Here is a 27,399-nt window from a genome sequence, read left to right as displayed (position 1 = left end):
AGCGTTTTAGCATGGAAAATTCCAAGAAAAGAGAGTTTCCTATCCAGAGTAATACCAAACTGAGTAAGATTCAAAGTCCGAGTACTAATGCATAGATAACAGAAATGATTCGAGTTCCATATGCTTCCGCCGTTCGACCGATCATGTATGCTATGAAATGTAATCGCCCTGGCGTGGCTTTTGCTTTGAGCATGGTTAGTCGATATGAGGGAAACCCGGGTAAAGCTCATTGGATAACGGTCAAGAACATTCTTAAGTATCTGCGAAGAACTAAGGACTGGGTCGTTGTGCTTGGTGGCAGTGATGGCTTAAGAGTTACTGGGTATAGTGAGGCCAACTTTCAGACAGATAGAGACAATTTTCGTTCACAATCTGGTTGGGTGTTTACTTTTAATGGAGAAGCGGTAACTTGGAAAAGTTTCAAGCAGGAAACAGTGGCTGATTCTACCTGTGAATCAGAGTACATTGCAGCAAGCGAAACCTCAAAGGAGGCTATATGGTTGAAGAACTTCATTGGATACCTTGGAGTTGTGCAAACCATAAAGGAGCCCATGGAGATTTTCTGTGATAGTGAAAGAGCAGTTTCCTTGACAAAGGAACCAAGAGATCATGGCCGATCTAGACATATCGACAGAAAATACCACTTTATCAGACATTTAGTAGAAGAAGGACACCTCATCGTGAAGAGGGTATCATCAGAAGAGAATCATGCAGATCCCCTCACAAAGGGGTTGAGTAGGGTCAAGCACGTTCAACATGCAAGGAGCATTGGGCTGAAAGATGATATTAGATTTAGTAGTTAGATAGGTATTTAAAAACTTATAACAAATAAATGTAAATAACATTTGATGAATTAATACTGGAGATTTATTTATGAGTATTGTTTATTATCTTTTGTCAATTGTATTATTTTGTTTCATTTTGCATGTTTTACCTCCTGGATAATTAGATTATTCAAATATCCATAGTCGATCATACTTTGGAAGGAAGTAATAAATAAAGGTTGTCCTGAATTGGGTTGTAGATTGTCTAAGGGTTTAGACATAGCAACGGTTTGCTGCAAGATTCATAAGTACTTTTGAAATGGGGATTTAAGTATTGAATAAACCCAAGTTCAGAGAATTACTTCATGGAATTTATCATGAGCAATTATGAGACGATAATATCGTATAATCTTTAAACGAAGATATATGAGTTGTTGTTTACGAGTTGGTTGTGCATTGATGATGCATAAACGCATCAGTAACTTGATGTTATAAATTGTATTGTTGTGCATGATTTGATGAGTAAATAGTGCAAGCATATAAGTCAAAGTTTATTTATTCATTTTCCCTGACGAGAAAAGCGATATCTTGGGCCCCTCGATGATTTGGTGTTGAAATATAGTGTTGGGCCCGACCAGGACTACATTGATGTGTTCGATTAGTAGTTTCGTGTCATTACAAATCAGAAATTAGGAAACAATGTATTGGACACTCAGATTGATTCTGTTCCATGCAATTCATCCACATGATACCTTGCGGAACGGAGGATTATATGATCACTTATCTTAGGACACATAACTAACTAAGTCAGAGTTTGACAGCGGCTTTGAGAGCTACAATTTGGTAATCAATTTTTGTAGTTATACTTGCAACTATAGTTATTGGACTTATCCAAGTGGGAGACTGTTGGATTAACTGTCTAAGCCCATAATTATAATTGGTATGTATTTGAATTGATAGTAGCATAGTCCTTTTGGGTTGCCTTCATACTAGCAACTAGATAGGATGACCTATTGAGAAAGATGAAGAATTTATTATTTGATTAATAAATTATAATAAATTATATATTATTGTATTATGGAAATAATATATTAATTAGAAATCATATTATTTAATTAATATTTAATCAGATATTAATTTGGAATTAATTTTGGGATTAAAGGAATTAATTAAAAGTGCAAGGGCTATTTAGCAATTTATTGATAGTTGTGGATTTGGGCTCTTGGACCACCCTAGAAGGGTTAGACGAAACATTCTACGGAGGCCCTATAATTTTCATCCAAGGCCTTGGATGAGGAATCCATGGGCTGCTTAGGCCTTAAGCCAAGGAATTAGGGATTCCTCCAGCAAACCCTAGCTTTGGTTGTAAGCTACCTCAACTATATAAGGAGCTGCACCCCCTCTTGATTTTGGCCACTCTAACCCTAATAAGAATAGCCCAAATTTGAAGCTTCCTCCTCCTCTCTCATATATCATCCTCTTGCTAAGTTTGTTTATGAGCCATTAGAGGTGTTACACTTGTGACACTAGTTCTCAAGCTTCTACAACAACAAGGAATTATTTGTTATTACTACATAACATTCAAAAGTTAGTTTACTATCTTTTGTTATGAATTTCGAAAATACTAGATGACTTCTAGGGTTTCTCCTTTTGTGTTCAATACTTGTATGTTCAATTAGAGAAAACATAAATCCAAGAATTAGGGTTGCATCCACACATAGGGATTGTTTGTTATGCTTAAAACCTATCAGATGGTTCTTGGTCAAAATTGATGGTTATATGGGAATATGGAAAAGTTTCCATAATGGGTGTTGATTATTAAATCTACGTGTGAGTTGGAAATTTTAATGCGAGAGAAGTATCCAAGGAGTGTACCTTGAATTAGAACCTCCATTACTTTGGAATTGTTTCTAGTAACAAAGTTCCAATGGACTATTCTGTAATATTGTTGGCACAGTCTCTGTGACTTAGAAGCCTCAACATCACTGAAAAACAATGCATATAAGGTTAGAATTCCCATACACTTTAGACAGTGAAAAGAATTTGGAATTGTGAAATGAGCATCATTGGAATAGTGTCCAGTCGATCTGTTCACAAAGGGAGGGCCATAGAGAGGCATAGTATGCATAGTTGTAACATGGCATGACTGATGCTTAATTCAAGTGGTTAGTTGGTTACTCGAAACATTATACAATGAATAAAGTCTTAATTATTATGGTGATTAAATAAAAGGAGTTTTATTTATATCTAATAGTTTTGAGACCATAGTTAATTAGTTTATTATTGTGTTTCACTTTGCATGTTTTACTTCCTAAATAATTCGATTATTCGAAATTCCACAGACGCTTATACTTTTGGAAGTAAGTAGTGAAATAAGACTGTCATGAATTGAATTGTAGATTGTCTATGGAGATTAGGCATTGCAATGGTTGCTATAATGTTCAGGAGTACTTAGAAAAATGGAGATTTTGAGTATTGGTTAAACCCACGCTTAGAGAATTACTTCATGGATTCTATCACGAGTGATTTTGAGACGAAAGTATATTATATTCTTAAGACTAAGATATATGAATTGTAATTTACAAGTCGGTTGTACATTAGTATTGCGAAAACGCATCAGTAACTTGATGTTATAAAACGTAGTGTCATGTACGATTTGGTTTCGACATATGAAGTGATTGGCCAAGCCTGGACTGAATTTATGTGTTCATTACTATTCTGATTTCAGTCGTCATAAATCAGGAAATCGAGAAACAAAATTTTGGACAATGAGATTGATTTTAATCCATGTCTCATGTCCATATGATATCTTGTAGAATGAAGGAATATTTGATCACTTATATTAGGAGACGTAACTGACTGGGTCAGAGTTCGACAGTGGCTTTTGGAAGCTACAATTTGTTGATCGGTCTAGAAGTTATACTGACAATTATAATTATAGTCTTATCCAAGTGGGAGACTGTTGGATTAAGTTTCTAAGCCCATTACTATAATTGGTATATACTTGAATTGATGGTAGCACAATCCTTTTGGGTTCCCCTCAAACTTAGTAATTGAATAAGATAACTTTTAGAGAGAGACTAATTTATTAATTTTTATATTATTAATAAATTAATTAGAAATAAAAATAAATGTTTTGTTAATATATTATGAGAATAATATATTAATTAGAAATATTATTATTTAATTAAGAATTAATCAGAAATTAATTGGAATTAATTTTGGGATTAATTGGATTAATCAAATGTACAAGGGTTAGAGTGTAATTGTTCAATAGTTGAAAAAGAAGCATTCCAAAACCTTCCTATAGCCTTGGATGGTTTTAAGAGGGTCTGGGGTTTCTAGAATTATCCTTGGAGGATAATTAGGAAGCTGGATAATTACTAGAAGGAAATAATATTATTTTATTCATTTTAAGGTTATCTAGGGTTTCCAAGTTGCACTACATAAGGATCTCTATACCTAGCAATTTCGACCATGTCTTCTAGACTTAAGGATAGCGAAAATTCTGATCTCTCTCCTCTCTCTCTTCAAGTTTCCTTGGTTGCTAGGGTTTGGGTGTGAACCATTAGAGGCACGACACTTGTGGTGCATGCTTCCAAGAGTATTTCAAGAAGGATAGGTTTGATTGTGTACTAACACAATCAAAAGGTATGTAATTTCTATTTCGTTTGTCAATTTCGAAAATACCTAGGGTTCATATGTTCCTTGTTGTTCAATAGAATGTTACTTCAATAGTGTTCTGAGATAGATCTAGTAGGTTTCATGTACCCTTAAGTGTTAAGGATTTATCCGCGTTGATACATGTAAAACCCATCATTGGTACTCAAGACTACCGAGTTGATTCAGCAGGTTTGGAGTAGACTTCAGATAGGAAAGAGTTGACAGAAGAGCTATGCCGACAAGCGTCGATCATACCTAGAGTTCTAGGTTAGGGATATGGTTATCCTGAAGGTGTCGCCTTGGAAAGGTGTCATCCGATTCAAGAAGAGGGGCCAGTTGGATCCCAGGTACATACGTACTTTCAGGGTTTCGGCCTGGGCAGTTCGGGTTGCTTATCACTTGGATCTTCTCGAGAAACTTAGTCAGATCCATAACACGTTTCACGTTTCTCAACTGCGGAAATGTTTGGTCGATGATTCTGTAGTGGTTCCATTAGAATATATCCAGGTGGATGCTCGCCTGAATTATATCGAGGGACCGGTGACGATTCTTTATTGGAAGACGAGAGCCTTGAGGAAAAAGGTTGTTGATTTGGTGAAGGTGCAGTGGCAACACTACAAGGGTTCAGAATGGACGTGGGAGCTCGGGGGTCGAGATGAGGGAGGATTAACCTAAATTATTTATGATAGTGGACTTCGAGGATGAAGTCTGATTCATGTGGGGGAGAGTTGCAACACTCGATTCAAGGTACTTTTCATTTTGACCCTTGGTGTGTAAATATTTTGCAGATTTGGTCCCTAGGGCAGTTTTGCCAACTTTGGAAAAGTTGGAGTACGCTGGGCGTACATATGCAGGGGACAAACACTAAATTTTAGGGTTTGGACCCTATTTAAACAACACTATGACCTCTTATTCTCTCATTTCTCAGCCATCATTGCGCTTAGAGTGCCATTTCGAAACCCTAGCCCCTTTTGAAGAGATCTGACCCCTATTGTGTGTGTTTACTGTGTGTTGGTGAGACTTGAAGAAGAACATGGAAGAAGGAGCCTTGATCAAAAGAGAGCTTGTAGATCCAGATTTCTCACATCATTTCCAGCTTCAGTGAGGTATAAAGCTTGGAACTTGCTCCTAGTTTACTTAGATGTAGTCTTTATGAAGTTTTGGTCCCTTTTTGGTCATATTATAAGATCTAGTGGATTCCTTCCAGTCCAAAAGTTAGGAGTTGCTTCTCTTGATGTTTTTGAGGTCCTAAGTCCATAAAGTTAGCATCTTGATGATTGTGGATCAACCATGCATGTGTTTAGGTCATTATGGTGAAAGTAGAATGCTAAAAGTGAGGTTTGGGTACTTTTGAGCCATGCAAAGGCTCCAAGTTCATGACTTATGGATTAAGATGTCCATTTATACTTAGATCTGAAATTTGGATGTTGGAATGCAATTATTAAGCACTTAAGGGAAAAGTGCTTAATAGGCGCATACACTGGGCGTACTCAAGGATACGCTGTGCGTACGTGCCCGTGTCCGCGATATGCATGCAACGTAGTACGTTAGGCATACGTTTGGTACACAAACCATACCTGTCTTGGATTGGGCTTTTGCGAAATTGGGCCATTTTCGGACTAGGAGAGTTTAGGCCTTGATGGGCCATCGATCCTTTTGACTTTAAGCCATTCTTGGGTTTTGGGCATTTCTGTGTTTGGGCCTATAATGGGTTTTAGGATCTTTTAGATCTTTGGGCCTTATTGGGCTTTTTAGATCTTTGGGCCAATTTAGGAAGGGGTAAATGGTCTTTTACCTTGAATATTGGACAGTTGGACTAGGATCCCAGTTATGGGTTGTAACTGAATTATTGATTGGATGTTATTTGGTGGTGTTAGCGCGGGGGTTTTTTCGGATCAGTAGTTTGAGTATTATCTTAGAGATTCAGCAGCTTGAGGTGAGTTTCCTCAATGTGCTTGATGGGTCGAAGGCGCAATACCGACCCATGGTTTGTTATGATTAGGATGCTAGTTATTTGCGTGACTCTTGCATGTGTTATGTGTTTATATGTATAACGGGCGGGGCCTGATGACTATATTTTATGCTATTTATCTTTGTGATTTTGGCATGTGTTTATGTGTTTGTATGTATACTGTACGAGGCCGGATGCCAGGCGTGGTCTGATGAATGTGATGTGGCGAGGCCCATCTAATGTTACTAACAGATCTATTCTGAGCGGGGCTCGATGTCAGACGAGGCCTAATATCGGGCGGGGCCCACTATATGTTTGATATGTATGGTATCTGGTACTTTGGGAAACTCACTAAGCTTCCTGGTTACAGTTTTCAGTTTATGTTTCAGGTACTTCCAGATCCAAGGGGAAGAGCTTGGGTTGATCGCATCGCACAAACCACATTGTTCCGTATTTTACTTTACTCTGATGTAATTGGATGTGTTGAGCATATTTGATTCTATTATGGTTTTATGAACATTTTTTGAATGATGGTTTTATTATAATTACAAAGAAATTTTTGGCCTTAATTTTTGGGACGTTTCGGTAGGGTCCTTTGAGTTACACGCAAGGACATGAATAAGCAACTAATGACACAAAAATATTATTGGGGATTAGTTTGTTAATTAATAAAAGGTTTAATTAATTAATAAGAAACTTCTAGACTTAAGGGGTTTAGATGGTAAAAATTTAAATGTCAAATCTTTTAGGATAATTACTTAGTGACCAAGTAATTATCCCTTAGAGTTGAAAAGCCTTCCCTATAAATAAAGGGGTCTATTAATGGATTTGGAGATGATTTTTTCACAAACCCTAATCAAAAAACCGACAGCCTCTCCCAAATCTCATAAACCCAAAAGTCCACGAAGTTGTGTCCCCTTATTAATGTAGAATGCTTCATCACAGATCATATCTATGTTTCGTATTCAACATGTTTTATGTTAGGGTGATGTCAGAAGTTGTTGATATTTTCCTTGGGTGCAACTACGAAAGCGGAGATCTACTTTAGACTCTTAAATCACTCCTTTCATAATATCCAAGAAGGTTATAATGGACTATAAGGGTATGTAATTTTAGATTCTTCTTGTTTATTTTAGTTGCAATAGATCTGGTTAATCATGGATCCGGTTTTGAATTAGGCTTGGAGTCCTAGTGATCATTCCTTAGTTCTTGAATCACTCCCTCATAACCCACCACTAAATACTTATCAAAATACATAAGTTAGGCTTGGAGTCCTAGTGATCATTCCTTAGTTCTTGTTTTAATTTCATCTTGAATATTTGAAAATTTTTATTCTCACAAAATATACACATCAAGAAGACACACACATATACACACTTAATGTTCTTGAGAGTTCTAGAGATTCTGGTGAAAATTGACCAGTTAAAGCGTTAATACGATGGTCAAATGAAATCAGATCAGGGTGAGCCACCTTTCAAACTAAAAAGGATAGATATATCTACTTGGTGTAAAATTTTCATGCTATATGGAATTTTCATGCTCCCAAATGTGGCTAAACAAGGGAGAGGGGTGTTGCCACTCACTGCCCAAACAGTTTGCCATTTTCCTCAGCAGCTTCTGATTTTTATCTTCCATTTTTAAATGACCATAACTCTCTTATTTCTCATCCGCTTTAAATTATTTCAATTTTCTATAATCCTTGTTGTAATCACTACAACCTCCTTTTACCAACCTTTGCCTGAATCTCTATGGATTTTGAACTATAAAGCTGTGGACATAAGTGTTTACTTATTTTTGTCATTTTAACCATTGGAGAAGCCATGGACAAGGGTGTTCACTCAATGTAATTGATATGCATCATTTACTATGTACCATTTTTCGTATTAGCTACAACTTTGATTTAAAGAGTTACCTCTTACGAGTTCTAGATCTCAAGTTATTCTTCTTGAAACATGGTACCTGGAAAATGTTCATTTTTCCATTAGATTTTCTTTATTTTTCTTAAGCTTTTCCATGTTAGGATAAGTTAATATCGGTTGATATTTGAAGTAATCTTTGAAAATTTGGTTTATTTTGAAGAAATTTATGAGCTTGTTGTTGAATCTTTATGGAATTATTTTTCGAAAAAACTTATCTTTGTGTTTATATATCTTTAATCATGAGTTTTGATGTATGAATGTTATGTTTGTTTGTTAATATCCTTCTTAAGTAATAGATCTTAAATTAACAAGAAACAATTCATTTATGTGGTTGTGTTCATTTCACTTAAGTCAAAGAAGCATTTCCTCCATAATGATAATCAAATCATTTTGATTTCCTTTTGGGTTTGGTGACTCTTAAACCTTAATGCTAGTTGGTTTTCATAGATTGTATACTTCAATGATTTTTCACTTTGTCTAAGAAAATGTGTTATGAGTTTCTCTAGCCGTTATATTAATCAAGAAGAGTCTAGGTAACTTGTACTTTTTATAGAGAAACTAGAACTTCATCAAGAGTATCGTACCTTGAGTTGTAATGACTTATTAACCAAATTTTCAAATGATGAAATTCCAATGCCATCCATTCCACCATATTGATTTTCATCAAGTTTTATTAGTTTAAATTGTGTTTCACTTGTGTTAGTTAAATTAGAGTCATTACAATAAAAGCTATAATCCTCATTTTCACTTATATTGTTGTTTTAAAATTATTTTAGTAGGATATTTCTATAGAGTTACAAATTGAAAAAAAATCCTCATGGAATCGATCCATTTACCTTTATACACTATTTCTTTTTTAGGATCTCGGGTATTTAATTATAGGCCTCGACAACCACCATAAACACAAAGTACCCTTCATGTGCAGTTGAATCTTTTCTACAGTAAATTTTTTATTAGCTCATTATTTTTCATACATTTCCTTATTGTTATTCTTCTTATTAAGACCATGATGAAGTCTCACCTTAAATGTTGGTTTATTGGCATCGTATATGTGTTGAAAGATTAGCCTTTATACCTACCAAGTTAATCATGTATTCAACCATGTTTGATCCAATCTCTAACTCTCTATATCCTCATGTAAAGTTTCTTAACCTAGGTCTTAGCAATTATTTTCAGAGCTTAATAAATTCAGAAGATAATAGCTAAATCCCCCTTTCTTTATGGCCAAGTAGAAGGACTTATGGAAATCAATGAATGAGGAAGTTTGTAATTGGCTGCAATATGTCCCCTTCTTCTAAAAATTATAACTTAATCTACAAAATATCATTAAAGTTTGAGGTTTACATATCTAGAGAGGTATGAATGTTTTCTACCTTTCATTATTATAACCCTCGAGCTGACTCTAAGCTTAAAAAGGGTCAAATAGTGACATTTCTTCAAGTAGTCCATTGTACCAAAATCTTCGTCACTTTGATCTTAAAAAAATCAAAGTAATTCATAGGAACGTCTAAACGACTTGAGGTCTTGGACATTAGAAATGTATGCGTTTCTAGTTTAGTCGCCTTATGGACCAGGACACTTAAATCCAAACCTAAGTAGGGTTAAGCTACAAAATGTTAAGTGCTGCCAACTAAGTTATACCAATAGTAGTTGCAATCTTAACTCTAATCCTAAGGTGGGTGAAGCTACAAAATGTTAAGTGCTACCAACTGAACTATACCAATTGTAGCTGTAATTAGACCTCAACCTGTAAAATTCATATCCAGCTCTAAAAAGATTAAAAAAGGACATGCGGTCAAACATATGTATTTAGGTATGAGTGTCTATATGACTTCATCTTCAGACCACATGACCTGATTCGAACTCGTATAAAGGTGGAGTCGTAATCTCTATAGCCTCGTCCATAAAGTTTGTTGTTCTTAATAGTCAACTTCTAAAATCCATAAAAAATGTAGGAAAATCGTTAAAGTGAGTGCTTCATGTAGAGACCCATTTTTATAACGAACGGTAAGTGCGGAAGAAAGATATCTCGAGATTAATCGTGTTTTTGGAAGTATGAACACGAAGAACATATTATGAGTTTATAAAAAGACTAAGAACAAGAGAGAATAAAATATATTAATGAAGAACATGGTGGGAGAGAAACTCTCCCTGGGTGGGAGAACCCACCAACTTTCTCTCTCTAGAGATTACATTGTAAGAAGTGTAACTCTAACTAAGGAAAAGATAAGCTAGCTTTTTTAAATAAATGACCAACTCTCCCTTTATATAGGAGGGAGAGTATTTACACCTAAAATACAATAAATGGAAAATACAACCTAATAAACACTCATTATGTGTGGAGCATTTCCATGCACCAACATTCTCTCCCTAAATGCTTACAAATGATGAGAGATCCAATAAGTGATATAAGGCTATAATACAGGAAACAAAAATCTGAATAAAAAAAAGTCTTGAAAAAAAGAGGGTTTTAAAAAAAAGAAGGGGAAAAAAGGAGGGGAGGGGAGGAAAACTTAGTATATTGCGTAATAGTTAATCTCGAAGGATCTAAAAGCTCAACAATAATATTAATAAGTTAGAGTTAGATAGTTAGAGAGTTAGTTGCGGAAAAGTAAAGAAATAGAAATGACAACAATTGTTATATCAAGTATACACATAAGTTGATTCATAACAAGGAATGCATTCAAACCAAGTTAATAAGGAAGATCAAACTTAGTGATTAAGTCACAAAAGACTTGCTCCGAAGAGAGGTTATAATCAGTTGTATTCTAGTAAGATTTGAGAGTAAGAAGGGATGAGTAATTAGATAGAGAGATAGAAAAGATAACTTTAGAGATGTGTATTCAGAATAGATAGATGTGTGTGTGTTTTTTTAATACAAGAGAATGAGTTCTATTTATAGAGACTCACGAAGTACACTAGATTACATCTCTAAGAGTAGCCATGCAAGGCATACTGGACAATAGAGATTATTACAATAAAAGACAAGTAAAGTAATCTAGTAAAGAGACTGCGGTAGGTAGAGACTCCGGATGTGGTTGCTGATGAAGGAGCTTGACTGCGGGTGCTTGTCGGCTGCGGTAGCTGAAGTTCAAGAGGGTCACTTTTTATGATTCAACAATTTCCACCTAAGTGACCTCTTTAACTTTTGTTCAGCTATCAAGTTTAAGAAACTTGATCAGGATCCACCAAAACTTCCTGATGTTTTCCAACCAGATGATTCTCCTTAGAATCTCGAACTTGACTTCTGCAGTAGTGTGCTTCGATTTTTCAACTGCGGTTCGGCAGATATCAAGTTGCTTCCTGGTGAGGCGATGCATGGCAGTCATAGGAATGAAGTATTTGACATTATCGATCTTCCTTTTGAAAATGACTCCAAGTTCAGGAAAATTGGTTGCACCTAAGGATCTTTCTTGATAGCCTTCGGTAGGCATTGGTGCAGGATCGAGTGGTAGCAGATCAAATTTCTTGGCAATGGTGGGGTAGATGTCTGCGTCGATTTTAGCAAAATCACAGACCGTTTCCTTCAAAAAAATATTAGCCCTTTCAAGCTTCTCCGACTTGTTCTGATACACCTTAGCTATGAGAAAGACTTCTTCCGATTCATGCAGGGGAAGTCAGCTTGGGTGCGGACATAGTCGTGTCCCCTTCTAGTGAGGGTGTACTGGATGAATTCAGCCTTCATGAACTTCCGAATCTTGTAGTTCTTGACTGCGGATGGTCTATCGTTAGACCATATTTTCTCAATGGGAGAGGCATGCTTAGCATAAAAAAGACTAAGTCTCTCAAATTCCATTGGCAGTCTTTTGTGGTCTGGAAGGCTGCGGTCGAATTGCTCAAACACTGTGAAGTATTTGGCATTAGGGGAGATTGGAACATCCCAGTAGCCATCCGAAGGGGGTTCAACATAGGTGAGGTGAGGTCTGTAGTCATCATCTGTGACATCCGCCTAAAATGGATTCGGGTCAACCCAACCCAATTGGAAATTTAATAAACCCTACTCAAGATTACTTGACGCTAATAGGATCAAAACCCATACAATACGATATAACTTGATGTTAATAGCAACATAGTATTGTACAACGTTATAACTATAATCAAAGTAAATTATGATACCATATTAAAATCAAATCAAAGTATAATGCTCTAATTAAATTAAAAGAATCAAACTTGAATTCTCTAATTAAACTTCAAATCAAAGTAGATTGTTATAATCAAATAATAACCTATCTTTTATAAAACTCCATTTTTATAAACTTTACATTAAATTTTATAAAACTCTATTTTTTATAAACTTTACTTTAAATTTTATAAAACTCTTATATTAATTATGTAAAAGATGCTTGTGTTAGTGGGAAATTATGAAGACCACCAAAAGCAAAAAGATTATTCCCATGGTCTCCCACTCACACCTCCCATCCACTTTCCTTTCCTTTTTCTCCCAACACATTATTCTCTTCACCACTTAAATCTTCTCTATTCTTTCTCTCACTCTCAATCTCGAAATTTCCTCCAAGAATACTCATATTCCATCCAAGAACAATCTATTATACTCAAATCTTCATCCTCTTGAAGCATTCATCAAGGTATGTTGTTAAAAGTTTCAAATTCATACAAGAAACAAATTAAATCCACCAAAATATCTAAAACTCATTTTTTGCATAAACCTGATTTTTCTCAGAATACCATCAATAAAATAAGAAGTTCTGGAAATTTTCAGAAAATAACTTATTTTTATTGAATTATCATAATTATTGCAATAAAGTAGGGCAATAATTCACATAAAATACTTGTTGCATTCAATAAATTCTGAGAAAGTTCGGGGATGACATGTATACTGATTAAACATGATATATGAAGTTTCATGCATTTATATTACTGTTAACTATTATTTATGATTTTATTGATTAACTAATAAAGAAATATATAAAAAATACTTCCCATAGTCACAAATATCTGAAACTTATACACTTGGCTCTACATCATGTTATAAAACTATGGTTAATTTTACATATGTTTTGAGAATCATTTACTATTTTTCTCGAATTTTGTGTTGTTTAATCATTAAAATATTAAATAAATACTAAAACAGTTCAGAAAAATATACAAATTTTACAGTAATTCATATTGTATGAAATAATGATTTCTTAACAATTTCATAATTTTTCAATACTGTTTACTATTTAAAACTATTTTCCTAAGTATTTAAGCATGTAAAAATGCATTTTAATGATTATTTCATATAAATAATTGTTAAAATCTGTAAATAATTATAATTGGGCAAGTTATTATTTTAATAAGAAATTATTAAAATCTGGCCTAAATTGAAAATATAAATTAATTATGCAAAGTAAGTAATTCAATTTAAAATTCATTTAACAAATAAATACCTTAATATTATAATCAAAATGAATTATTGTTAATTCATCAAATATAAGAATATGTGTCTAATTATTTATTAATACTCCATTCTCGTTTAGCAGTTCCTAAACCAAAACTATTAATTATATTAGGTTCTACGTCATTTTGACCCGAATCGTCTATCGTACGACACACGCATTTCGTTTTGGGACTAAAGTGAGTAATCTACCCCATATTTTATAATTTTCAATACTTTTGGGGTGTATCATGTGGTTCTAATATGTTCCAACTTCATTTTATTGTTTTATCACAATTGAGACATTGTTGGGACATTTATACGTGAGTCATTAATTGTATAACTATTGTTCGTTTACGCTACATGTACTTGTAGTGCATTATCATTTTTAGTCTAATCTCCATGACTATGCCCATATTCTTGAGCTACGTTATGGACAATAATAGCGCTATTGGGTTGACCACCCCGCCTTGGGACGCTAAGGTGATTGATCACACGTGGTTGAGTGTGTATGATGATTAGATGCTCCATCCTATATATATTTATATATATACATATGTATATATATAGGGTGAGGACTTATTGTTGTTGTTATCAATTGTTAATCAATTTTTGATTTATAAACCGTTATCTCAAATACAATTGTTTGGCGACTTCAAAAGAAAACAGATTTCAAATTATAAATGTTTCAACTTCACAATTTTCTCTACTAAAATTTGATTACTCACCAACTCTCGTAGTTGACCTGTTTTTACCCATGATGCAGATTTGAAGAATGAAGAATGATGAAAAATAGGTTGAGCCTTAGAAATCCACAAGACAATTTAAATTTGATGTAATAAATGTGGTTTGCATTTGTATTTGTACTTGTATGTTGTGGATCTTGTTTGCATACTTAGTACTTAATTGAATCTAATCACATTATAACCTAGTTGTCATGAGACTTTGAACAATATATCATGCCTTGATCGATTCCGACAAGGATCGGGGTGTGACAGATTGGTATCAAAGCCCTTGACTATAGGGAATTAGGTTAATTGCCTTGACCTAGTCTATAGCCTCTAGGGTCCTCTCGTATGCTAGTTTATAAAATGCACACACAACTGTATGTAATTCGCACTTAGAAAATCCTAGGAATACCTTTGTGTGTTAATTGCTCCCTTATGTGCATACGTATTACTCCTGACACTTATATGTGTGCATACACTTGTGAATATTCTCCACTTTCTCTGAAAATCACACACATACTCAAGTTGTTTAACAAAATGTATATACATATATGTATTCCTTAGAGCTCATAGGAAATTCAAAGTCATCCACTCTAGTTGGGTAGGATCATAGTAATGGACGCGTAGTAACTGGAAGGGGGAGGTGCCGGTAGCCCGAAAGTCCTGACTAGGTAAGCATTCGTATACATCCCAATCAACCGAGGGACCAGTTTGCTTATCTGGGGACCAAAGGCGAGAGTTCCCAAACCTATAGGCCAAAGCGCGTCATTCACATTACTTTTGAGCATCAAAATACCCGACCTTATCAAACGTATCCGAAAGGATACACTCCAAAATGGCCAACTCATTGGACTATTAAGTTCCCTAATGGGCCTAGAAGTGGGAAAGAAATGTGAAAACTTAGTTTTGTGGGGGTCCCACGCAAGTGCTACATGTTTCGCATTTAGTAACCATGGAAAGCCCAAAAGGTGCCCAACACTCCTAACCATGGCCCAACAAGTGTTTTACAATTATTTTACCCAACAATGTCTAAAAACTTTATTTCCATAATCAATTTACAAATAACTCACAAGTCCATATGCGTGTTTCTCGTAGATGGCATTACGACCCCCATACGCTGCTCGCAACAACAGAAGGCTAGCTGCCCTGGTTGCCAAGGAGGTAGCAAACGTCATCCCAACAATTGCAACCCAACTTCATTCTCTTCAGCCACAAGCTCCAGCAACAACTCCTCGTTGCTCGTTCAAGCACTTTCGTAACTGCAATCCGCCTTACTTCAAAGGCACCGATGGTGCCACCGCACTCCTCACATGGATTGAAGAAATGGAGAGTACTTTCATCCATAGTGAGTGTCCTGAGGACCTGATGGTCCGTCATGCTACAGGGTGCCTCCTAGGTCATGCTCTGACATGGTGGAACCTAGAAAAACGGGCAAAGGGAGAGGTTGTTGCCTTGGGAATGACCTGGTCAAAACTAAAAGAACGCATGACGGAGAAGTTCTGCCCTGACAGCGAATTGCAAACTCTCGAGGATGAATTCTGGAATCTAAAACAGGAGGGAGGCGACAACGCGACCTACACCAATAGATTCCATGATCTCTCGAGACTCCTACCTCACATGGTTCAACCTATGAAAACTGCAATACGCCGCTACATCAAAGGGTTACCACGCCAGATCCGTGATTCGGTGACCAGCAGCAGGCCATCTACCCTAGAATCCGCCATTGAATTAGCAGGTCAACTCAACGAGGACAATGTGAACGATGGTGTCCTCCCACGCAAGGGTTCAAAGATGTCAACTGAAAAGTCGACCCCTGAGACCCCCCTAATTGTCAAGTCCGAGTCCTCCCACCGACATGACAAAAAGAAGCGGAAAAGTCATCACCACAACCATGCTGTTATTACCCCTGCTACTCCTATCACCCAAGTCACCCCACCAGCCCAACCAAATAAAAAGCCGTATACCGGACCTCACCCCCTCTGTAACCACTGTAACTATCACCATATGACCACCAGCCCGTGTCGCCTCTGTACGAATTGTGGTCGCTATGGCCACTTGGCGGACACATGTCGTGCACCAAAAACTCAGCGACCACTCTATCTACCCTCAAATCAGCAAACACAAACCCGGTATCCAACTGGAACATGCTTCAACTGTGGTGACCCCACCCATTTCAAAAACGCGTGTCCTAGGTTAGTCAATATCATCAACACCCAAGCCCAGGCAAATCCAACAATGCAGGTTCCAGCTCCCAAAGGCCGAGCCTTTGTCATTACCGCAACCCAAGCAAAGACCGATAACAATGTCGTAAATGGTACGTTTCTCATAAATAACTGCTACGCGTCAGTACTTTTTGATTCGGGTGCCGATAAAAGTTTTGTGTCTTTGGAATTTGAGCCCATACTTCACACACCTCGCACGATTCTTGATGAATACTTTACCGTAGAAGTCGCCGATGGTAAATACGTTTCACTCAATGCAATCATCCAAGATTGCACTTTCGATTTTTGCGGTCATAAATTTTCTGTCAATTTAGTTCCTATGGAACTTGGTAGCTTCGACATCATCGTAGGAATGGATTGGCTATCCCAAAACCATGCTGAAATAGTATGTTACGATAAGTTCATTCGTATTCCTCTCGCCGACGGTCAAAGTCTTCGTATTTATGGCGAGACTCATTCGAAAAAGCTTAGTCTTATGTCATGTACTCAAGCTCGATCATATCTACGAAAAGAATACATGGCTTTCTTAGCCCATGTGGTGGAAACAAATGTCAAAGAAAAGAAGATTGAAGATATTCCGATAGTACGAGACTTTCCCAACATCTTTCCCGATGACGTATCTGGACTCCCTCCAGTACGTGAGCTAGAGTTCCGCATCGATCTTGTTCCTGAGGCTACTCCCATAGCCAAGTCTCCATATCGGTTGGCTCTAACCGAGATGCAAGAATTGGCAAGTCAGCTCCAAGAACTAACCGATAAGGGATTTATCCGCCCTAGTACTTCACCCTGGGGAGCCCCTGTTCTCTTCATCAAAAAGAAAGATGGTTCGTTTCGTATGTGTATCGATTATCGTGAGTTAAATAAATTAACCATCAAGAACCGATATCCGTTACCTCGGATCGACGACCTTTTTGATCAGCTTCAAGGAGCTTCATGCTTCTCAAAAATTGACCTTCGCTCTGGTTATCACCAACTTCGAGTACGGGAAGAAGACATCCCCAAAACCGCTTTCCGAATCCGCTATGGTCATTACGAGTTCACCGTTATGCCTTTCGGCCTAACAAATGCCCCTGCCGTATTCATGGACTTGATGAATCGGGTATTTAAACCTTATCTCGACCGTTTTGTGATCGTCTTTATTGATGACATCCTCATTTACTCCAAGACAAGGGCAGAGCATGAAAGACACATTCGCCTAACTCTCCAAACGTTGCAAGGAAATCGGCTCTACGCCAAATTTTCGAAATGCGAGTTTTGGTTAAATGAGGTACAATTCCTTGGTCATATTGTAAGTGACAAGGGTATTTTAGTCGATCCCGCAAAAGTTGAAGCAGTCCAGAATTGGAAAGCCCCCCGTACCCCCAAGGAAATTCGGTCCTTCCTTGGTTTAGCCGGCTATTACCGGCGTTTCATTTCAAATTTCTCAAAGATTGCTTTACCGCTTACTTCTCTCACTTGCAAGGGTACACCATTTGATTGGGGACCCAAGCAGGAATACGCTTTCCAAACCCTTAAACAAAGTTTGTGTGACGCTCCGATTCTTACACTCCCTGAAGGATCCGAAGATTTCGTGGTATTCTGCGATGCCTCCAATCTCGGTCTAGGTTGTGTTTTGATGCAAAGGGGAAAGGTTATAGCTTACGCATCACGACAACTCAAAATCCACGAAAGGAATTATACGACTCATGATTTGGAGCTCGGTGCCGTGATTTTCGCTCTTAAAATTTGGAGGCATTACCTTTACGGCACTAAATGCGTAATTTTCACCGACCACAAGAGCTTGCAACATATTCTTAATCAAAAGGAACTCAATATGAGGCAAAGACGATGGGTCGAGCTCCTAAATGATTACGAGTGTGAAATACGCTATCATCCGGGCAAGGCAAACGTCGTAGCCGACGCGTTAAGCCGAAAAGAACATGCCCATGCGTTTCATCTAATATGTTCTCCTATCTTGTCCAATCTCAGGGACCGAATTCGAGGAGCCCAACACTCGGCAATTACCGAAAATGACATGCCCACGGGAATTGATGGGGAGTTGGAAACCAAATCTGATGGTATTTTCTATTATCAAGATCGCATCTGGATCCCAGATCGTGACAATCTTCGCATATTCCTGATGGAAGAAATCCATAAAACCCGATATTCCATTCATCCGGGCACTGACAAGATGTATCATGGCCTGAGAACCAATTATTGGTGGTCGGGAATGAAAAAGGATATTGCTTTATTCGTGGCCAAATGTCTTACATGTTCCAGGGTCAAAGTAGAACATCAACGACCCTCTGGACTATTGGTCCAACCAGAAATCCCCAGGTGGAAATGGGAAGCGATCGCCATGGATTTCGTAACCAAACTTCCCCGTACCACAAAAGGACACGACAGCATTTGGATAATCATTAACCGTTTGACCAAATCCGCTCATTTCCTTCCCATCCGGGAAAATTTCAAAGTCGAAAAACTTGCTCGGATTTACATCAACGAGATAGTTAGTCGGCATGGCATTCCTCTCAGCATCATTTCAGATCGTGATGGGAGATTTCTCTCTCGGTTTTGGCAATCACTTCAAACAGCCATGGGAACCCGCCTCGATCTCAGTACCGCCTATCATCCTCAGACCGATGGTCAATCTGAGAGGACAATTCAAACACTCGAAGATATGTTGAGGGCGTGTGTCTTGGATTTCGGAGGAAACTGGGACTCTCATTTACCGTTGGTGGAATTCTCCTATAATAACAATTATCATTCTAGCATCAAGATGCCACCATTTGAGGCATTGTATGGCCGTAAATGCCGATCTCCTATTTGCTGGCATGAAATTGGCGAGTCCCACGTGATTCGCGCAACAGTGGATTCTCCAATCGTTGGTCCTGAGCTTATCCAGGAAACAACCGACAAAATCACTCAGATTCGCGATAACCTTCTCGCAGCTCGTAGCCGACAAAAGAGTTATGCCGACAAGCGACGCAAACCGCTTGAATTTACCCTGGGTGACATGGTCATGTTAAAAGTGTCCCCATGGAAAGGTGTGGTTCAATTTGGACGCAAGGGTAAATTGGCACCACGCTACGTAGGCCCGTTTAAGATCATAAAAAGGATCGGACCAGTAGCCTACGAGTTGGATCTACCAACAGAGCTTAAGAAAGTTCACCCGGTATTTCATATAGCCAACCTCAAGAAGTGTTTAGCAGACGAGAACCTTCATGTTCCTCTCGAGGATATCCAAATCGACGAGACAATGCAATTTATCGAGAAACCCTTGGAAATTGCTGACCGAAAGGAAAAGCAACTCAAAAGAAGTCGCATTCCCCTGGTTAAGGTCAGGTGGCAGTCGGCACGTGGACCTGAGTATACATGGGAGCGTGGGGATCTTCTGCGTACCAAATACCCACAACTTTTCTCTTAAGGTACTCTCTTCTTAAATTTCGGGACGAAATTTCCTAAAGTAGGGGAGACTGTGACATCCGCCTAAAATGGATTCGGGTCAACCCAACCCAACTGGAAATTTAATAAACCCTACTCAAGATTACTTGACGCTAATAGGATCAAAACCCATACAATACGATATAACTTGATGTTAATAGCAACATAGTATTGTACAACGTTATAACTATAATCAAAGTAAATTATGATACCATATTAAAATCAAATCAAAGTATAATGCTCTAATTAAATTAAAAGAATCAAACTTGAATTCTCTAATTAAACTTCAAATCAAAGTAGATTGTTATAATCAAATAATAACCTATCTTTTATAAAACTCCATTTTTATAAACTTTACATTAAATTTTATAAAACTCTATTTTTTATAAACTTTACTTTAAATTTTATAAAACTCTTATATTAATTATGTAAAAGATGCTTGTGTTAGTGGGAAATTATGAAGACCACCAAAAGCAAAAAGATTATTCCCATGGTCTCCCACTCACACCTCCCATCCACTTTCCTTTCCTTTTTCTCCCAACACATTATTCTCTTCACCACTTAAATCTTCTATATTCTTTCTCTCACTCTCAATCTCGAAATTTCCTCCAAGAATACTCATATTCCATCCAAGAACAATCTATTATACTCAAATCTTCATCCTCTTGAAGCATTCATCAAGGTATGTTGTTAAAAGTTTCAAATTCATACAAGAAACAAATTAAATCCACCAAAATATCTAAAACTCATTTTTTGCATAAACCTGATTTTTCTCAGAATACCATCAATAAAATAAGAAGTTCTGGAAATTTTCAGAAAATAACTTATTTTTATTGAATTATCATAATTATTGCAATAAAGTAGGGCAATAATTCACATAAAATACTTGTTGCATTCAATAAATTCTGAGAAAGTTCGGGGATGACCTGTATACTGATTAAACATGATATATGAAGTTTCATGCATTTATATTACTGTTTACTATTATTTATGATTTTATTGATTAACTAATAAAGAAATATATAAAAAATACTTCCCATAGTCACAAATATCTGAAACTTATACACTGGGCTCTACATCATGTTATAAAACTATGGTTAATTTTACAGATGTTTTGAGAATCATTTACTATTTTTCTCGAATTTTGTGTTGTTTAATCATTAAAATATTAAATAAATACTAAAACAGTTCAGAAAAATATACAAATTTTACAGTAATTCATATTGTATGAAATAATGATTTCTTAATAATTTCATAATTTTTCAATACTGTTTACTATTTAAAACTATTTTCCTAAGTATTTAAGCATGTAAAAATGCATTTTAATGATTATTTCATATAAATAATTGTTAAAATCTGTAAATAATTATAATTGGGCAAGTTATTATTTTAATAAGAAATTATTAAAATCTGGCCTAAATTGAAAATATAAATTAATTATGCAAAGTAAGTAATTCAATTTAAAATTCATTTAACAAATAAATACCTTAATATTATAATCAAAATGAATTATTGTTAATTCATCAAATATAAGAATATGTGTCTAATTATTTATTAATACTCCATTCTCGTTTAGCAGTTCCTAAACCAAAACTATTAAATATATTAGGTTCTACGTCATTTTGACCCGAATCGTCTATCGTACTACACACGCATTTCGTTTTGGGACTAAAGTGAGTAATCTACCCCATATTTTATAATTTTCAATACTTTTGGGGTGTATCATGTGGTTCTAATATGTTCCAACTTCATTTTATTGTTTTATCACAATTGAGACATTGTTGGGACATTTATACGTGAGTCATTAATTGTATAACTATTGTTCGTTTACGCTACATGTACTTGTAGTGCATTATCATTTTTAGTCTAATCTCCATGACTATGCCCGTATTCTTGAGGTACGTTATGGACAATAATAGCACTATTGGGTTGACCACCCCGCCTTGGGACGCTAAGGTGATTGATCACACGTGGTTGAGTGTGTATGATGATTAGATGCTCCATCCTATATATATTTATATATATACATATGTATATATATAGGGTGAGGACTTATTGTTGTTGTTATCAATTGTTAATCAATTTTTGATTTATAAACCGTTATCTCAAATACAATTGTTTGGCGACTTCAAAAGAAAACAGATTTCAAATTATAAATGTTTCAACTTCACAATTTTCTCTACTAAAATTTGATTACTCACCAACTCTCGTAGTTGACCTGTTTTTACCCATGATGCAGATTTGAAGAATGAAGAATGATGAAAAATAGGTTGTGCCTTAGAAATCCACAAGACAATTTAAATTTGATGTAATAAATGTGGTTTGCATTTGTATTTGTACTTGTATGTTGTGGATCTTGTTTGCATACTTAGTACTTAATTGAATCTAATCACATTATAACCTAGTTGTCATGAGACTTTGAACAATATATCACGCCTTGATCGATTCCGACAAGGATCGGGGTGTGACATCATCCAACAGTCTGCGGTGAGGATTGATCCAAGAGTTTATCATGGATTCGTCCATGATAGTATCAAAACCGCATTCTCTCCATATGAGCTCCGCAAGTTTAGCTGTCTTCCAATCTTTTTTCCTTTGGGTGGTGGCAGGAGAGTCATTTGAGCTTGGAGATGACATGTGCTTCACCAGATTTTTGAAGTGAGGGGGAGTCTCTGGTTTCTTAGGAGTGATCTCCTCTTGCGGTGGAGTGTTATGAGGTGGAGTATGATGAGATGGTTGCGGTGAGGGTTGTGGTGTAGGAATTTTTTCTGTGATGATGGGGGGACTCTGATGCTGTGAGATGGAGTGATGTGAATGATGGACTTCTTCTTCACTTCCCCCTCTTGAGGAAAGCAACCCAGGAGCTTCCTCAAGCCATTATCGAAGGCCATCAACTTTGGCAAAAACTTCTTGAAATTGATCTTTAAGGGCATTAGCCAAATGTTGATTATTGGGAATGGTGGAGTTGAAGAGCAGCTTGTGAATATCCTTAGTGAGTTGAAGGATTTCAGGACCGTGGAAGTTGGAGGATAAGGATCGTTGCAGTCTATTGATTGTGGCTTGAAGAACTGAGATAGTGGACTCATACGCAGTGTGAGTCTCAGCTATCAGTTTTTGAGACTGTGAGGCTTGATCCGCAATGGCTGCTTGGAGATCTTTCTTGATTGCAGTCACCTCAGAGATGAGGCATTCCGCAGCAGCCATGAAGTCCTTGTGATCTGCCTGTCGATTGTTGTCAAGGGACCGGATTCCCATTTCAACTTTGAGAGAAATTCTCTCAGCAGCCAATCGCTCACGCGTTTCCAGGCGCTCTATCTGTTCGATCAATGACTGCGGTCCGGGTGTGTCTTCTGGTTGCGGTTGAGTTGGCTTGACCGCAGCGAGAATTTGATCAACTTTTGCTTGTAGGCTCAAAAACTCCTTTCTTGTGATAGCATTCTTCTTCTTTTTCTTTTTCTCTTTGGGCTTAGAAGTAGAATAGTGAGAGCCACTGGATTCCTCTTCTTCATCGAACATCATAAGGTCATCATCAGAAGGACTGGGCTTATTTACTTCCTGAATATCATCATCATCAAGACTGAAGGTGGGAGCAGAACTGACTTCTATTGCGGTTCCTTCGTCTTGTGATTCATGAACTGTTGGAGTTGGAATTGGATTTGGAGTTGGAGTTGGAGTTATTTTGGAGGGGCATGCATCTTCACCTGTTGCTTGAGCTTTAAGGATTGTTTCAGCCATCTCGGTCATCCAGTCTTGAACCTTCAGAATGGTGGCTACGATATTGGCATTATTGATTGCATCTGCCTAATACTTAGCCACTGACTGGATTTCTTGTTCCTTTTGTTGTTGTTGCTTGATCTGTTGTTCCTTGCGTGCTTGGAATGCCCTCCTGAAAGCGGCATATTTCTTGATCTCTGACTCAGTTACCGGAGTGTAGCATAACCACGAGTCGTTTGATTCATCCCCGTCAAAAACTTGGAATCGCACCGAAGTGTCCTTCGGGTCCACGGATCCTTGCACATTTGTGCTCACCGTGCCTAAACCACCTGCTGCGGATGTAAGCAGAGTAGGATTTCCTGAGCTTCCTTGGTCTCCTTGACCCGTAGTCAAGTTTGGCCTCGGCTCAGTTCTGGCTAGGGCGGAACAAGTGCCCTGCGGTTGGGGAGGTGTTTGAAGTGTTTGGGTTACATTCAAGAGGATGGAGTGCAACTCCTCAAAAGAAAAGAAATGCAGTCGGGAAGCCCTGGAGACCTTAGGGAGTGCACCAGTGTCATCCTCGTGGGAGTGAACTGGGGGGGAGTCTCCACGATGTGGTGAATCAGACTCACTTTCTGAGTCTGATTGGAAAAGGATAGTGGTGTTGAATGGGTCTGCGGCCACCCCAAGGACTACCAGAGCCTTTTGAGAGGCTTCAGTATAGGTCCGGTCACGCATTTAGCCAGAGGTATTGGTTTTCCTTTTCTTAAGGATGGCAATTGGTTGCGCATCCTCATCAGAATCACTATTAGGTGTGGGTGCGGTTGGTGTGATTTTACGTTTCTTGGTGGGTGCGGTTGGTTTCGGAGCATCCTTCTTGGGAGTTCTTTGTTTCTTCTTGGAGGCAAATTGATTTCTTCTTTGATAAAGATTGGAGAAGGTAGTGGAAGAAGGGACTGCGGTACCTTCAGGGTTAATGATTGCGGATGGATTTTGAAGAGGCGGGGTAGGAAGGTATGGGGCAATACCTTCCGTAGCCTCAATATGATCTGAGACATCAGCATTCTCTAGACCAAGAGTGGAAAGAATGTGGGTAGGAAGTCTTCGAATTGGTACAAAAATAGATTGATCAGATGAGGGATTGTACCTTTTGAGATCCTTGGGGACAAAGAAATTGATGTCACTGCCCATGTTGATCCCTGCATCCGCATGGAGGTCTGAAATGCAGAGGGACCAGAACCTTGCGAAAGTGAGTTCGGTTGGGTTCTCCCTTGGGCTCTCCTTGGGAATGTATTGAAGAAAGTCGTCCCATAGGATCTGCCCGTAGTTCACGTCATGACCTGTGAAGATACTCCACACCAGCTCCAGAAGATTGAGTCCCATATTATCCGTGCCTCCGGTTCTGCCGGATAGACTACGGATGACAAAGTGGCAAACAAACTGCCAAACCGAAGGCAGTTGGTTTTTCTTGAATTCACCAATCCCTTTAATCTTCTTCTGGTATCCCATTTGGTAAAGTGCAGAAGTAACGTCTGCCATGGATGGGGTGAAAATCTTGATGGAGGGATGAACAAGGAGGTTAATGGCAGAAAGAAACTTTTCTTTGGACAGAATGACTAAAGAATCGTTAACCAGGTTAAGATGAACTTCTTGTGGGTTTTCGAGTGGGTGATAGGCTGAGAAGGCACATTTGAATAGGGTTGAGATTGGGACAATATCTGTGAAAGCATTGAAGGGGCCAAACAGGGGGTGATTCTTCAGAAACTTGATCATCAGCTTGATTGGAGCATTGTAGGATGAATGATCTTCGAGCATAGCTCTGAAGTTGATTGAAGCAATCGTAGGAGAGTCTGAACCAGTAGGGTTCACTGATCCAGATGCCTTGGATTGTTTCTTAGATACACCGGATTTCACCATTGTAGGAGCTTGAGAGAAAGAGTAGAAAACAGAGTTCTTGTAGGAATTTGAGAGGGAAGATTCAATGTTCAGATAGCGTAAATTGATTTTGGGGAAGAAGAAGGGTTTATATAGGGATGAATTGGAACAGTAACTGTTTTTACCCTAGGTAAAAAGAAAGGATAAGGTAAAAGGTCGTTTGGGGGGAATCTTTTGAATTGGAAATTAAATCTCAGGCACATAATATGAAACGGTTTAAAAAAGTTTTTGAGATTTACCAAAAAAAGGGTTTGCATTTAATGTAAAGTCAGACGTACATCATCACGTCAGGTGATCGTGTGGTGAGGGGAAAGGAAGTTGTAACGGATGGGACGTGCTGGGTAAGAGGAAAAGACAGATTAAGGATGTGTTTATGGAAAAACGTTCTTTTTGTCATCATACCTAAAATAGGTCTGACACAAGGTTTATTCAAAAAGAGAATGAGACAGTTTGTCAAGGAATGTTTTTTTTATTTAATGTTTTATTTAATGAAGGATCATTAAATAGCACACCATGATTCAAGGGTTGATGAAATAGTTGAGAAATTATCAATGTGATTGCGGATGGAGATTGCATTGTGGATGAGCGGATGAATGTATGCACTATAGGAACTGAGGAGAGCACTTGTACAAAACGTTAGTAATAACAAACAATAAGGACCCATGAAAGATAAGTATGATATATGGTTGCGGTACATAGACTGCGGTACCAAAACCATCTATCATAAGTAACTTTCAGTTAGAGCCGCAACAGAGACCAAGGATGGTCTGCGGTATCTATCAATTCAAAAAGAATTGCGGGTCCGGATTCATCATTCCTAACATTTGCAGGAAGGTGTTAAGTTTTGTGGAGTCGAGCGCTTTTGTGAACACATCAGCAATCTCTTCATGAGAATGGACAAAGATGAGTTCAATGTTACCTTTCAAGATGTGGTCTTTGATGAAATGATACCGTAGTTCAATATGCTTAGTCTTGGAGTGCTGAATTGGATTGTGAGAAATAGCAATAGCACTTTCAGAGTCATAATAGATCGGTATCCGCAGCATTCTATATCCATAGTCCAATAGTTGAGTTTTAAACCAAAGGACTTGAGAACAACAGCTGGCTGCGGCCACATAATCAGCTTCTGCGGTAGACAGAGATACACAACTTTGTTTCCTTGATGACCAGCTGACGAGTCTTCCACCTAGAAATTGACATCCACCTGAAGTGCTTTTTCGATCTAGTCTGCATCCGGCGTGATCCGCATCTGTGAATGCTTGAAGGCTGAAATCATTGCTTGCGGGGTACCATAATCCAAGAGACTTGCTTCCTTTTAGGTACCGTAGTATCTGTTTGGCTGCGGTCATATGTGACACTTTTGGGTCAGCCTGATACCTTGCGCATACACCTGTTGCAAAGACAATGTATGGCATGCTTGCGGTGAGGTACATCAAAGAGCCTATGATACCTCTATAAGTCTTGTGATCCACATATTCGCCTGAGGGATCAGCAGAAATCTTATATCCGAAGGCCATGGGGACCTTAGCCGAAGAACAGTTGTCCATAGAATATTTCTTTAACAGTTCAGTGGTGTATTTCTCTTGATGAATGAATATCCCTTGCGGAACTTGTTTCACTTGAAGTCCTAGAAAGAAGTTAATCTCTCTATTCATGCTCATTTTGAACTTGTTGGTCATGAGCTTAGCAAATTCATCCACCATTCCTTGATCAGTTGATCCGAA

Source organism: Lactuca virosa, chromosome 4 (assembly GCF_052849685.1).
Source record: "Lactuca virosa cultivar CGN04683 chromosome 4, Lactuca_virosa_CGN04683_v6, whole genome shotgun sequence".
Classification (NCBI taxonomy): Eukaryota; Viridiplantae; Streptophyta; class Magnoliopsida; order Asterales; family Asteraceae; genus Lactuca; species Lactuca virosa.
This window is presented reverse-complemented; position numbering follows the sequence as displayed.